This window comes from Pongo abelii, chromosome 6 (genome assembly GCF_028885655.2).
Source record: "Pongo abelii isolate AG06213 chromosome 6, NHGRI_mPonAbe1-v2.0_pri, whole genome shotgun sequence".
Taxonomy (NCBI): Eukaryota; Metazoa; Chordata; class Mammalia; order Primates; family Hominidae; genus Pongo; species Pongo abelii.
Genome location: NC_071991.2, coordinates 154,640,001 through 154,654,739, shown reverse-complemented (window position 1 = coordinate 154,654,739; position 14,739 = coordinate 154,640,001).

The window sequence follows — 14,739 nt, the reverse complement described above, 5'->3', positions numbered from 1 at the left end:
AGTCACATGTAAATGTTGATAGCAATGTTTTTCATCGTAACCCAAAGATGGAAGCAATGCAACTGTCCACCAACTGAAGAATGAAGAAATAAAATGGTTATATAAGGCCCAGGTGCGGTGGCTCACACCTGTAATCTCAGCATTTTGGGAGGCCGAGGCAGGCAGATTACTTGAGGTCAGGAGTTCGAAACCAGCCTGGTCAACATGGTGAAACCCCGTCTCTACTAAAAATACAAAACTTAGCTAGGTGTGGTGGTGCACGCCTGTAATCCCAGCTACTCAGGAGGCTGAGGTGGGAGAATCGCTTAAGTTCAAGAGATCAAGGCTGCAGTGAGCCGTAATCACATCACTACACTCCACCTGGGCAACAGAGCAAGACCCTGTCTCAAAATTTAAAAATATTTAAAAATCAGAATTCTGTACAGAAATATACTGTACGTGGCTCACATGCCCCAGATTGATCTGCCGAGAGTACACTGTAGACAGGACAGACTTACCTTGCTATCAGAACCAAGGCAATCGATTAGATATACAGCTTCAGGAAAGCTCAGTATTAAACTGTCATTTTGTCAATAAAATGTCATTTCATCAATATAATGTCTGTGTGCCTGAATGTTTCTGCATAATTAATTCTGTGGATGCATTAAGGAATGTTATACACAATATTAATCAAAAAGTAGTGTCAATAGGAGGGTACTATATAACCCAGATGTAAAGATTACAAACCTTCCTGAAAGCTGTATTCCCACTGAGACTCTTCTCATTTAGAAATATTTCTGGGTTTTTTTTTTTGTAAAATTGCAATTTACAAAATTAGTCAAGGAGAAAACAATTAGAGTAATACAGAGAAACCTCTTGGGAAATTAATGTTCTTTACAAAACATTGTCTAGTAGTTGGAAAGACGGAGATGGCAGTGTCACCTACACCTGTGAGGTCCTAGCGCTGTCCCCTCGCCTGGCCACACCAGCGCTACCCCATGCTCTCCTCCAGCTGCCACAGAGCAGACACAGTCCCACCATTCTTAGAGGGACCCACAGGTGCCCCTATTGCACAGGCTGAGGCCGAGTCAGCCCAAAGCCCTGGGTGTCTGTCCAGCACCCTGGAAATGTTCCAATTTGCTCCACAGTTGTTTCAGAGCCTAGCACTGCCTGACTATTGTAGATGGGCAGGGATTTGGGAGTGGTAGGGGAAAAGTAATCTGGCCCCTAACACAACTGGCACCAGCTCCTGCCCCCCTTGACAATGCTTCCCAAGTCCTAGTTCCTCTTCTGATTTCTCCTCTGCCCTGGGGCTCTCGGCATCCCTGCTTTTCTCCTGATCTCCACAGCCAGCTCACTCCTGCCTCCCACCCCACGTCTGGGCCCAGGTCCCACCGAGGGATCTCCACCGCCATGGCCCTGCAAACCCAGGCTCTGCTCTTTCAGGCCCTTATCGCAATGGCTGCAGCTTTCCACAGGGAAACCTGCTGTCCTCATCTGGAATCCACAAGGACGGAGGAGGGGGTGAGAATTCCTACGCAGATGGACAGAAAGGGGCTTTGGGATGTACCCAGGCCTCCTTAATGAGGTCCTGGTGTTTGGTTAATCCATGGGGAGGGTGTTAGGCTGAAGGCTCAGCCCTGGCCAGGCCTGGAGCACAGCAAGATGTGACTGAGAGGCCACTGGAAGCCCTGCCCTGGCCAGTGGGGCCTGGCATAGGTCCTGCGGCCCCAATCAGCACCCCTGGACACCTGTGGGCACTGAGCACTGAGGCCTTGCCTGCCACCCACATTGTCATTTCGCAGCCTGTGACGGAGCTGCCGCCTGTCTGGGGTCACACTCCAGACACCCGGCAGAGCGAGGTCCCTGACTGCCAGGCTCTGAGCCCCCGGCTTTGCCACCCACACACTCTGCTGCCCTGGGCAAGTTCCTCTTCTCAGTTTGTGCATCTGAAAAGTAGGGGCAATAATAATAATGCCGACTGTGCATCCAATGAGATAAGAGACTGCCACGCATTTCAAACAGTGTCGGGTTGCTGTAAGCTGCCAGTCGATGTTGGCCATTGTCGTTGGGCTGGGGCTGAGGCACCCTGTTCTTGTGGGGCTGGGCCCCTCCCTGTGCAGGAGACTCAGACTCCAGTGCTGCGGACCTTGGCTTTGCAGTCAAACACACGTGAGCCCTCATGCGGGCCCTGCTGCCCCAGCTCTGTGGCTCTGGGCGAGTCACCCCTCCAAGCACTTCCCTCTGAGGGAATGCCAGGTCCTCCCCGCTTCCTGTGACTTCCTGTGGTTGTCCAGCCTGCGCTGGAAAGGGTGAAAGCAGTGACCGGGGGCAGCGTCAGGAGATGCCTCCTTCCAGGATCTCAGCAGTCAGCAGCCGAGATGCGGGCCGAGATGCAGGCTCACCGCAGAGACCCCCAGGGGCTGCCCAGGAGAATGAACGGGAGGGACCGAGCCCTGGACTCCGGCAGCCAAAAGCCAAGGAACACGTGGTCCGACCTCCAGAGAGCAGAGCCCTGCAGACTGCCCCGCCCAGGGCACCTGTGCCTCCCAAGCCCCGCCTGAGCCCCAGGTGATTCTCACTTCACCCTGAGCAGCCCTGAAAGAAACCAGCAAGTCAGGCGCAGACTGCGTGTGATCACTTTACCAGGAGGGTGATTTTTTAAATTAATTAATTAATGTATTTATTTATTTATTTAGAGACGGAGTCTCACTGTCACCCAGGCTGGAATGCAATTGTGCGATCTCGGCTCACTGCAACCTCTGCCTCCTGGGTTCAAGCAATTCTCCTGCCTCAGCCTCCTGAGTAGTTAGGACTACAGGCACACACCACCACGCCCTGGTAATTTTTTGTATTTTTAGTAGAGACAGGGTTTCACCATGTTGACCAGGCTGGTCTCGAACTCCTGACCTCAAGTGATCTGCCTGCCTCGGCCTCCCAGAGTGCTGGATTACAGGCATGAGCCACCGCGCCCAGCCAGGCAGGTGATTTTAAACAGGTCATCTCATTTCTCTGAGCCTCAGTCTCTTGATCTGTAAAATGGGGCAACTATAGAATCAACTTGTGAAAACGTGAGTCGTAGATGAGGCAATGTGCTTTGACCACAGTCTGGCGTGGAGTTAAGACCAATAGCTTTAGCTTCTGGTTTCCAATTTCAGTTTTCAGGCACACATACCCGTACAGATTCCCACCACCACCATCAGCTGCAATAAATTCATAGAAAATAGAACATATCCTGCCAGGAGTGCGAGGCGAGCCAGCGAGCGTACATTCTCACGATGTGCTGGGTGTTCCGATGTATTTTCAATGTTCCCAGCATCCCCGTTAGGACTGACACATATCATCTCCATTTACAGATAAGATAAAGAAACTGATGCTGAGAAGGATTGGCGAGCTTGCCCGAGATCCCATCACAACCTGCAGTGACAGCCACTGGGACCTAGACCTGCCTGGCTTCAAAGCCAGGCTCCCTCTCCCAAGCTGCGCTTCTCCCCACAGCAACGACACAACGCCCAGGCTGTATAGGAAACACAGATAAGCGTGTTCTCAGCTTCTTCCCACATGTCACTAACTTCTAAGATCCTGTTCTGAGACTCTTTAACACAGATTTGGTCATTTATATTTCTATTTTTCAATGGAGTCCTAAAATTTTAAAAGCCACATTTTGGCCAGGCACAGTGGCTCATGCCTGTAATCCCAGCACTTTGGGAGGTGGAGGTGGGAGAATCGCTTGAGCCCAGGAGGTCAAGACTGCAGTGAGCCGTGATTGCACCACTGCACTCCAGCCTGGGTGACAGAATGAGGCTCTGTCTCAAAAATAAATAATTTATTAATGTAATTTAATAAAAAAGAAAAAGTCACATTTTTGGGAAAATTATATAATATTTTTATTCACAACTATGAGATAAGGATATTGTGGCATTATTTTACATTTGTTTTTCTTTAATATTTTCAGAGACTACACTTAAATGTGTTTTAACATAAAAACCAACATTGCATTAATAAAGGGCAGATAGCACTTTCGGAGGCTGAGGTGGGTGGATCACGAGGTCAGGAGACAGAGACCATCCTGGCCAACAAGGTGAAACCCTGTCTCTACTAAAAATACAAAAATTAGCCAGGCATGGTGGTGTACACCTGTAGTCCCAGCTACTCAGGAGGCCGAGGCAGGGGAATTGCTTGAACCCAGGAGGCAGAGGTTGCAGTGAGCCAAGATCGTGCCACTGCATTCCAACCTGGGTGAAGAGCAAGACTTTGTCTCAAAAAATAAAAAATAAAAAATAAAGGGCAGATAAGTGCTCAATTGTGGATCACTCGATGCAGTCTTTTAAAACCTCTTTAGGGCCGGGCGAAGTGGCTCACGCCTGTAATCCCAGCACTTTGGGAGGCTGAGGAAGGCAGATCACAAGGTCAGGAGATCGAGACCACCTTGGCTAACACGGTGAAACCCCGTCTCTACTAAAAATACAAAAAATTAGCCGGGCATGGCGGCGGGCGCCTGTAGTCCCAGCTACTCGGGAGGCTGAGACAGGAGAACGGCGTGAACCTGGGAGGCGGAGCTTGCAGTGAGCTGAGATTGCACCACTGCACTCCAGCCGGGGTGACAGAGCGAGACTCCATCTCAAAAAAAAAAAAAAAAAAAAAAAAAAACCTCTTTAGGTGGCAAGACAGATGTTATTAACTCTGTGTATCATTAAAAGTCTCATGTTTGAATCAAATAGTTCTTATTAATTTAATTATTAAACCAAATTCACCATCATTACAGTCTCTTTCAAAAGAATAATTGTATTATCAATATATTTCCCATCAAATATTCCTAGGAGCTTACAACTACCTATAGCTCTATATTCATGGTCTGAATGAGGTCCTACATGTTAAATATTTTATCTTCTGCATCTGATGCCCTTTATCATCTAAAAATGTTTTATAATAGTTTGAGGAAAGCGAACTCTCTTTTTTTTTCTTTCTTTTTTTTTTTTCGAGACGGAGTCTCGCTGTGTCGCCCAGGCTGGAGTGCAGTGGTGCAATCTCAGCTCACTGAAAGCACCGCCTCCTGGGTTCATGCCATTCTCCTGCCTCAGCCTCCTGAGTAGCTGGGACTACAGGTGCCCGCCACCACGCCCGGCTAATTTTTTGTATTTTAGTAGAGACGAGGCTTCACTGTGTTAGCCAGGATGGTCTCGATCTCCTGACCTCGTGATCTGCCCGCCTTGGCCTCCCAAATTGCTGGGATTACAGGTGTGAACCACCGTGCCCGGCCAACTCTCTCTCTTAAGCTATAGGCCATCAATTAAAAGGAGGGCTGTTTTGGTGTATGTAAGTCGCGCTATGATTCCTCTGCATATTTTCTGTCTGTGGAGGAGCCCAGCAAGCATTTTCCCCTTAGGTGATCTAAGTATGAAAGATTCACTAACAAACAATAAGTGTAGAGTGGTGATCACTCAGAATGATGGAAAGGTGACAGTGATGCTGATGACGAGAGTATTAATAAAAGGTTTCCTAAATTGCTCCTTAACTAAATCAATAAATCCCAACCTAGGGTGTCCAGGTCTCTAGGCACCTAGGAAGGTAGCCATGGGGAAGGGGAGGGCAGTGTCTTCCAGATAATTCCCATATGTTATTTATAAAAGCTTAATTGAAATCCTGCACTCTCTCTTCAAGAGGTGGCCTTAGCTAGTCTTCGGAATCTCTGGTTGGAAATGGAGTTAGCTTGCCTCAGTGCAGGATGTGTGTTCTCCCTCTCATGTGGACAAGATGCTCAATATAGATTTAATTAATTTTTTTAAAGCAATGCATTATTTTAAATACAGCTTGGTATGCAAGTATAAGGTTATTAGGGAGAAAAAAGGGGGTCTTTCACGGTGCAAAGTTTAAGCAGCAACCAAATGAATTCTAGAAAGATCATATACAGACAAATTAAGAAACAATTATGGCCAGGTGTGGTGGCTCATGCCTGTAATCCCAGCACTTTAGGAGGCAGAGGCGAGAGGATCATTTGAGCTCAGGAGTTTGAGACAAGCCTGGACAACATAGCAAGATCTCATCTCTATTTAAAAAAAAAAAAAAGATTTATAATGAACATCAAAACACATAGGTTACAAATTCTCATTACTAAGTATCTGGCTAAGAAACCAGAGGGGAAAAAACCCACGAATTTGAAAAGACCAAATAAAATGAACTAGTAATGAGTTAATTTTAATAGTTTATATTAAATATTAATAGCTTAGCAAATCACCACTCACCATTTAGAAAACGCTGGCCTACACCCTCTAGACTATTCTAGAACAAGAATGTTATTCTATGCTATTGAAAAAGAATAGGTCCTAGTTATTTGAGAACCAATATAATGTTCACCCCCAACCTCCAAGGACACTTCACTGTCTTTTCCCTTCCCTGTCCTCTTAAAGGGCAGCATTGATATACTGACTCTACCTATGTACATCAAAAGCCCTGAAAACCATGCGATGTCCACAAACACATCAAAAATGAGGCGAGCATTTCTGTGATTAAGTGAGAAATGTCACTCTAGGAACGTCTTGTGCTGTTTCACCGATGAAGGGGACAAGGTCATGGAAGGTGGGGACTCAGCCCAGGCGCAGGCGAAGTCCTCCTACTGTGGCCCTCCCGTAGGCTGAGCCTGCCGGCATCTTCTGCAGCAACCAGAAGACCAGTGAGAACACAGTCCATAAAGAGCTGCTGGATTGTTCAATGACTCAGGAGGTTTTTATGGAATTCTTACATTTTGAATTTTAGAAGCTAAAGACAAAAACCCAAAAAGCAGTCAGCCAGAGATTTTTGCAGGACATCTGTTTTCTTTGGCTCTCATGAGAACACCCAACTCTAGGATTTTGAAGCTTGGTGGCTTTAGGTGAAATGCAAGGTCGTGCCAGGTTGATTTAGTGCATTATTAGCTGTTTATACAGTACTGAAGCAGCATATGACGTATGAAAAATGACTTTCCGATCTCAGGGAATAAATCAGGACTAGCAAGTGATTCCACTTAATACTTAACTTTAGCGAGTAAAATATTACACCTGTTATTATTCAGGGCAAACACAGCCCCTTCCATTTGTTTATTGAGGAAACAATTTATTTGAGGACATTTAATTGCAATAGTGAAACCTGACTTGGGGGGTTAATCCCAGTTTATCGACGCAATTAAAAGCAGTGTGTGCTGTGTCTCATATTTATTATCCAGGGGTAGAATGTTGACACAACCCCGGTGTCGAGATGGGTGTGCTTGAGAGTATCTGCGCTGTGCGAGGTGTAAGGTGGATGTTGCGTCATGTATACAGCAAACACAACTCTATTCTGTGTCAGCGTTTGCATAACCTAATTGGGGAAAGGCTTCTAATTTGATTTTACTTGGAGCAATATGGGTTCAAATTGTTCTATAGATCCAACATTGTTTGGTTTCTTGTCAATGATTCATGGTATTTTAATGCCCAGCAGGTAAATACTAAAGCTTCTCATCACACATTTGGCAGTATTCCACAATTCCCTTGGCCTGAATTCCGCCCTCTTTTTTCTTTCCCCACCACTACATCCCCATCCTCCCATATCTCAGATGTTGCTGCCTCTGGTCTAAGTCAATTCCTGGTGTCTGCTCCCTCACAGCTTGTTGAGGCCTGTGTCCCTTGCCTGTGTCCCTTGCATACACCCAGGTCAGACGTTCTGACTGGGGAGTGTGAAGGCTGCATCACTTCCCCTCTGTCCCTTCCCAGGATCCATCATGAGATGCAGCCAGAGAAGGCAATTTCAAAGATTTTAAAAACATCTCTATTGGCTGGGCACGGTAGCTCCGCCTGTAATCCCAGCACTTTGGGAGGCTGAGGCGGGTGGATCACGAGATCAGGAGTTCGAGACCAGCCTGGTCAACATAGTGAAAGCCTGTCTCTACCAAAAATACAAAAATTAGCCAGGTGTAGTGGCACATGCCTATAGTCCCAGCTACTTGGGAGGCTGAGGCGGGAGAATCACTTGAACCTGGGAGGCGGAGGTTGCAGTGAGCCAAGACCACACCATTGCACTCTAGCCTGGGGGTGACAGAGTGAGACTCCATCTCATAAAAAAACAAAAAACAAAAAACAAAAAAACTCCCTTTTAGGGACCACTTTCCAACTCATTTTACAAGTCTACTATTTTGCTGACATCAAAGCCAGATAACAACACAGCCAGAAGAGAAAATGACAGACCAATATCCCTAATAAACATGCATCCAAAAATACGCAACAAAACACCAGCAAACTGAATTCAATAGCACTTTAAAAGGATCATTCCCTGTGATCAAGTGGGATTTATCTCTGGATGCAAGGATGGTTCAATATTACAAATCAAGTACAATATACCACATTAACAGAATGAAGGACAAAAACCATATGATAATCTCATTCGATGCATAAAAAGTGTTTAACAAGACTCAACATCCTCTCATGATAAAAAAAATCATTCAACAAATTAGGTATACAGTAGAAGGAACGTGCCTCAATATAGTAAAGACCATATATGACAAGCTCATCGCTAGCATCATACTCAATGGTGAAAAGCTGAAAGCTTTTCCTCTAAGATCAGGAACAAGACAAGGATACCCGCTGTCACTGCTTCTATTCAACATTGTCCTGGAAGTGCTAGCCTAGCCAGGGCAATTAGGCAAGAGAAAGAAATAAAAAGCATCAAATAGGAAAGGAGGCGGTAAAATTGTCTCTGTTTGCAGATGACATGATCTCATATATAGAAAACCCTGAAGACGCCACAAAAAACTGTTGGAACTGACCAACAAATTCAGTAAAGTTGACGGATACAAAATCAACATACATAAATCAGTAGCCTTTCTATACACTATGAACTGTCTGAAAAGGAAATTAAGAAAATGATCCCATTTACAATAGCATCAAAAAGAATAAAATACTTCCATGTAAATTTAACCAAGGAGGCAAAAGATCTGTGTGCTAAAACCTATAAGACACTGAAGAAAGAAATCAAAGGCTACAAATAAGTGGAAAGGCATCCCCTGTTCCTGAATCAGAAGAATTAATATTGTTAAAATGTCAGTACTACCCAAAGCAAATCTACAAATTCAATGCAATCCCTGTCAAAATCCCAATGACATTTTTTGTGTAAGTAGAAAAAACAATCCCAAAATTCATATGGAACCACAAAAGACCCCAAATAGCCAAAACAGTCTTGAGAAAGAAGAACAGAGCAGGAGGCATTCCATTTCCTGATTTCAAACTCCATTGTAAACCTATGTAATAAAAATGAGCATGGTTCTGGCATAAAAACAGACACATAGACCAATGGAACAAAATCTAGGGTCTAGAAGTAAACCCACACATATATGGTTAACTGATATTTTTTCTACTTTATTTCCTATACAGATGGGGTCTCACTAAAGCACCTAGTCTGATCTTGAACCCCTAGGCTCAAGTGATCCTCCCATCTCAGTCTACCAAGTAGCTGGGATTACAGCACGTAACACCATGCCTGGCTCAGGTTAACTAATATTTGACAAGGATGCCAAGAATACACAATGGGGAAAAATTATCTCTTCAATAAATGGTGTTGGAGAATAGATATACACAAGCATAAGAATAAACTTTGACCCTTATCGTACACCACTCACAAACATTAACTGGAAATGGATCAAAGGCTTAAATGTAAGACCTGAAATGGTAAAACTCCTAGAAGAAAACATTGGAGAAATCTCATTGATATTGATCTTGGCAATGATTTTTGGATTTGACACCAAAAGCACAGGAAACAAAAGCAAAAATGAACTAGGGCAATTTCATCACATTAGAAAGCTTTTGCACAGCAAAGAAAGCAGTCAACAAAATGGAAAGACAACCTATGGAATGGGAGGAAGCATCTGCAAACCACATATCTGATAAAAGGTTGATATCCAAAATATATCAGTAGCTCATACATCTCAATAGGAAAAAAAAAGTAATAATCTGACGTTAACACGGTTAAAGGGCCTGAATACACATTTTTCCAAAGGAGACATACAAATGATGAAGTACACAAAAAGGTGCTCAATGCCACTAACCATCAGAGAAATGCACATCAAAACCACAAGCAGTATTTCACACCTGTTAGCATGGCTATTATCAAGAAGACAATAGGTAAGTGCTGGTGAGGGTGGAGAGAAAGAGGAACTCCGTATACAGTTGGTGGGAATAGGAATTAGCGCAGCCATTATGGGAAACAGCTTGGAGTGTCCTCAAAAAATTCAGAATGAGAACTACCATATGACCCAGCCATCCCGCTTCTGGGTTTATGCCCAAAAGAAACCAAGTCAATATCTCAAAGAGACATCTGCACTCCCATCGTTATTATAGCATTATTTGCAATAGCCACATAATGAAATAATCTGTCTACCAACAAATGCATGGAAAGAAAATGTGATACACACACACACACACACACACAAAGGAATATTATTCAGCCATAAAAAAGGATGACATCCTGCCATTTGTGACGGCATGGATGAACCTTGAGGGCCTTATGCTAAGTGAAGTAAGTCAGACAGAAAAAGACAAAACACTGCATGATCATGAACAAATACTTGTTTTTGTTTGTTTTTTGAGACACTGTCTTGCTCTGTCACCCACACTGGAGTGCAGTGGTGCGATCATAGCTCACTTCACCCTCAGACTCCTGGGCTGAGGTGATCCTCCCACCTCAGCCTCCCAAGTAGTTGGAATTACAGGCATGTACCACCATGCCTGGCTAATTTTTTATTTTTAATAGAGACAAGGTCTCACTATATTGCCCAGACTGGTCTCCCTTAAATGTGGAATCTAAAAAAGTCAAATTCATAGAAGCAAAGAGTAAAATGATAGGCTGGGGGTGGTGGCTGACACCTGTAATCCCAGAAATTTGGGAGGCCAAGGCGGGTGGATTATCTGAGGTCAGGTGTTCAAGACCAGACTGGCCAACATGGCAAAACCCTGTCTCTACTAAAAATACAAAAATTAGCTAGGCATGGTGGTTCATGCCTGTGATCCCAGCTACTTGGGAGGCTGAGGCAGGAGAGTCGCTTGAACCTGGGAGGTGAAGGTTGCAGTGAGCTAAGATCGCGCCACTGCACTCCAGCCTGGGTGACAGAGAGAGACTCCATCTCAAAAAGAAAAAAAAAAAAAAAGAGTACAATGATAGCTGCCAGGAGAGGGGAGGAGCAGGGGGAGTGGGAGGGGAATGGGAAGATATTAGAGGGCACAAACTTTTAGTTCTAAGATGAATAAGCTCTGGAGACTGTAGTTAATACTGTATTGTACACTTGAAATTTACTGATATTTAAACGTTCTCACCACAAAAAAAGAAAAAGGTAACTATATGAGATTAACTAACTTGATTGTGATCATCATTTTGTAATATATATATATGTCAAATCATCACACTGTATACTTTAAATATATAGAATTTTATCTGTCAATTATACTTTAACAAAGCTGGTTTAAAAAAAATTTCTCTCCTTCTCCCCTATTGGTTATGATTTGTGTTTTTCTGGTTACATTTCTGTAGTTTTTATTTTGGCTTTTAAATTTTTATATTTATTGTGTTTATGTTTAATATTTGCCTACCAGTAGTTAGGAAACATTTCCTTATGTAACTTGGCTACATTAGGGTATGAAATGAAGCTGATCTTCCCTGAGGTTTTCCCGTCTTCCCTCTTTCCCTCTCAGTCCCACAGTTTTATAACCTCTCCGTTTGTCCCAGCCACCTCCTGCCTTCAGATGCCATTAGTTTGTGTATTTTGCGACTGTGCCCTGATGCCCGACTGTAAGCTGCCTGGGAAGGTGCTCCAAGTAGACAGGTGGTTGGAGCCAACTCCTGAATGACACGGAAAGGGGCTGAGCTGGTAGTGTGGCCAGAGTTCTCATCAGAAATGTGCAAACTTCATCCTGTCTACAGGATGCAAATTATCTCTGTGTACAAGATAATGGTTAATAAAATGACAAACCAGGGCCACAAGCAGGACATCGTCCTGTTGCATAGAACAGAAAAATGGAAGATTCGGGCTGTTTCCCAGGCATCCCCATGTCCTTTTCCCTTTGAAGGACTCTGGGAAACACACTCCATGACACGCCGCATCGTGCAGAAACAGCAGGCTTTAAGTCTGACTTCCCAGAGCACTGCTTCCTTCCCCACTCTGGTCTCTGTGTACAGGATTTGCTCATGTTCTCTGGTTTTTCACATGTGCACACTTTCCTCCTCCAAGGAGGCATTCAGTTCCTTGAGCACAGAAAGGGCATTTTAAGCACCTCCTTATCCTTCAGTATCAAGTGGGTCACACAAAGCACTTGCTGACCTGGACCACGTTAAACAGCCTCGTTGGAGCCTTGAGATTAGAAGAGTGCAGGCCAGTGTCACTCACAGCAGCGGGAGGGGCCGCCTCACATGCCCAGCAGGTGTGGCCTCAGCCAGCACTCAGGCACTCAAGTCTGGCAGGTCACCCTTGGGCTGGCCTCTTAGCTATAGCTCCGATCATGTTCAGATGGAGTGGAGAGATGGGAAGAAAGCTAGTCATTTTCCCAGGGTGGACCAGGGGCTGCTGGGGGGAGGCTGGGCCGATTTCTGCAGATTTCAGCCATCTAGTGCTCTTTAATTGCCAAGGACTCTTTTTCCCCTTTAACCCGTCCGTCACAATAGGAGCTAACATTCAGTAAGAGAAGATGAGCAAATGTTGAATTTACCCCCCAGATGGACTCGGGTGCACACAGGAAGATGGTCAGCTGTTGAGATCCTGCTGGGAATGGCCAGCCTGCGGTTGCAGTGTTAGAGATTTCTGGGAGTCTCTGACCTTCTCCTGCTAGACCACAGTGCCCTTCTCTCCCCTTCCATCTTAGCCAGAGGCTCTGAAGGAATGGCTGCTAGCTTCAGTTGACCTGAAATCCTCCTCTCCCCTCAAAAAAAATGCCATTGTGTAACAGCAGGCATTCTCCCCAGAGGGACAATTTCTAGAAGGGGCTGGACGGGAGTCAGGAGTCAGGCCCTGCTCCGGCCACAGGACCCTCGGCAAGGCGCAGCTTCTTTCCCCTTTCCGACCTGGCCTCTAGGTCCAGATTTAAAACGGTAAAATTAGTCGCAAGGCGTGCCAGCCCCATCCCTGCCTGCAAAGAGCAAAGCTAAGGACCAGGAAGGAACCTTCCGGGGTTGAAGGGAAGGGCTCCCTCCTCCCCTGACCAGGGCAGGCTGCCCCGGGAGAAGCCGGGGGCAGGTTCACGATTCCCAGTGAATCTCACCTCCCCACCTTTTAGGACGCGGGTCATGAGGAAAACGGGGGTCTCCTTGCTCTGGGAAGAAACCCAAGGTGACGGCGCGCTTACTATTCCGGGGAACCCTTTCCACTCTGGGAGTCTTGGGCCTCGAAGGATCAGCTGCTTAGAAATTCACGCAGTAGACAGGTTTCTCCTTGCAGGGAGGGCGAGGCTGAGGGGCTCCCAAGACCCCGGCGGGAGGAAACCCGGAGGAAAACCGCCCCGCCGGCTCTCGGAGCCCGGAAAAAGCCACGGCTTCCAGCCACTGCGGCCGGGGTTGGGGTGGCAGGGCCCGGCAGCGATGCGGACAGGGGAAGCCGCCATCCCCCGCTAGGAAAACGCGGGGCGAGGCAGCCCGGAGGGAACCGGCGAGTCGGCCAGGTGCTGACTCCCTCCACGCCCCAGACCTTGGGCCGACGAGCGCCCACGCTGAGCTGGGGGGCACCGCGCAAGGCCCGCAGGGACCTGGTGCTCACCCGCAGCAGGAACGGGCGGCGGCCGGGGCCCCTCCCAGCTGCCCTCTTCCCTCGGGCCCGGCGGCGTCGCCGGGGTACCTGTGGCCTGGCCCGCGGGCCGAGCTTGGGGCTGGGGCGGAGGGCGGGGCCCGGCACCGGGTGGGCGCGCAGATGCGAAGCAGCGGGCGGCGGCACAACGCGCAGCCCCATAAATCCGCCCAGGAGGAATCCATGACTTCGTCAATTAAGGAAAAGTGGAGCCCCCCTCCCGTTTAAGCCGAACTCGGGCAGACGGCTGGGAAGGCTGTGGGGGTGGGGCGCTGAGTGCAGCCCAGGTGTCTGCGCCGCGCAGCTCGCAAAAGCAAAGGTGCGCCCCTCGGTGCGGGGCTGCTCAGGCACCTGCGAAGAGGTCGAGGAGGGCTGCCGAGAGGAGACACGGTCTTTTAAAAAGTGATTTTAAAGTCTTGTAGGGCAGCAAGAAGGGAGGGGGTGGAACTGACGTGCTCGGGTAGGGGAGCCCGGCCTGGCGCCCCTCTTGGCCTGCACTCCCGAACCAGGTCCAGGCCCAAGCCCAGGCCCAAGCCCAGGCCCTGCGCGGATCCGCCTGGGGAGGGGAACCGCGGAGGGGCACGGGCCAGCCATCCCTCTGCGGTGCGAGCGAGGCCTACGGGGAGGCTGGGGAGTCGCCGCTCTCCTAGCCCGTGGAAACCCAGTGCAGCGCAGGTGTCTCGTAGGAACGCGGCGCTGGGCCCCTCTGCGGGGTCTTCTTATCCCAGAACCACTGGGCTGGGACCAAGTCTTCAACAGAAAGAATTCCAAGTAAAGGCCCGGGCTGGACGCTACGGGCTGCCCGACCCTTGGCCCCGGTCAGCGAGAGGGGCCTGCGGGAGCCCCCGGGAGGGTGTCGCGCGGTGCCCACCTGCCCCAGGAAGGAGCTGCGAGGAGGCCGGGTGGCGCATCCTGGCCAGATGTTTAAGACAGATGAGAAAGGAGTAGTTAAAACCCACATTATATAGTTCTGTCGGGTATAAAATTGCATGTGC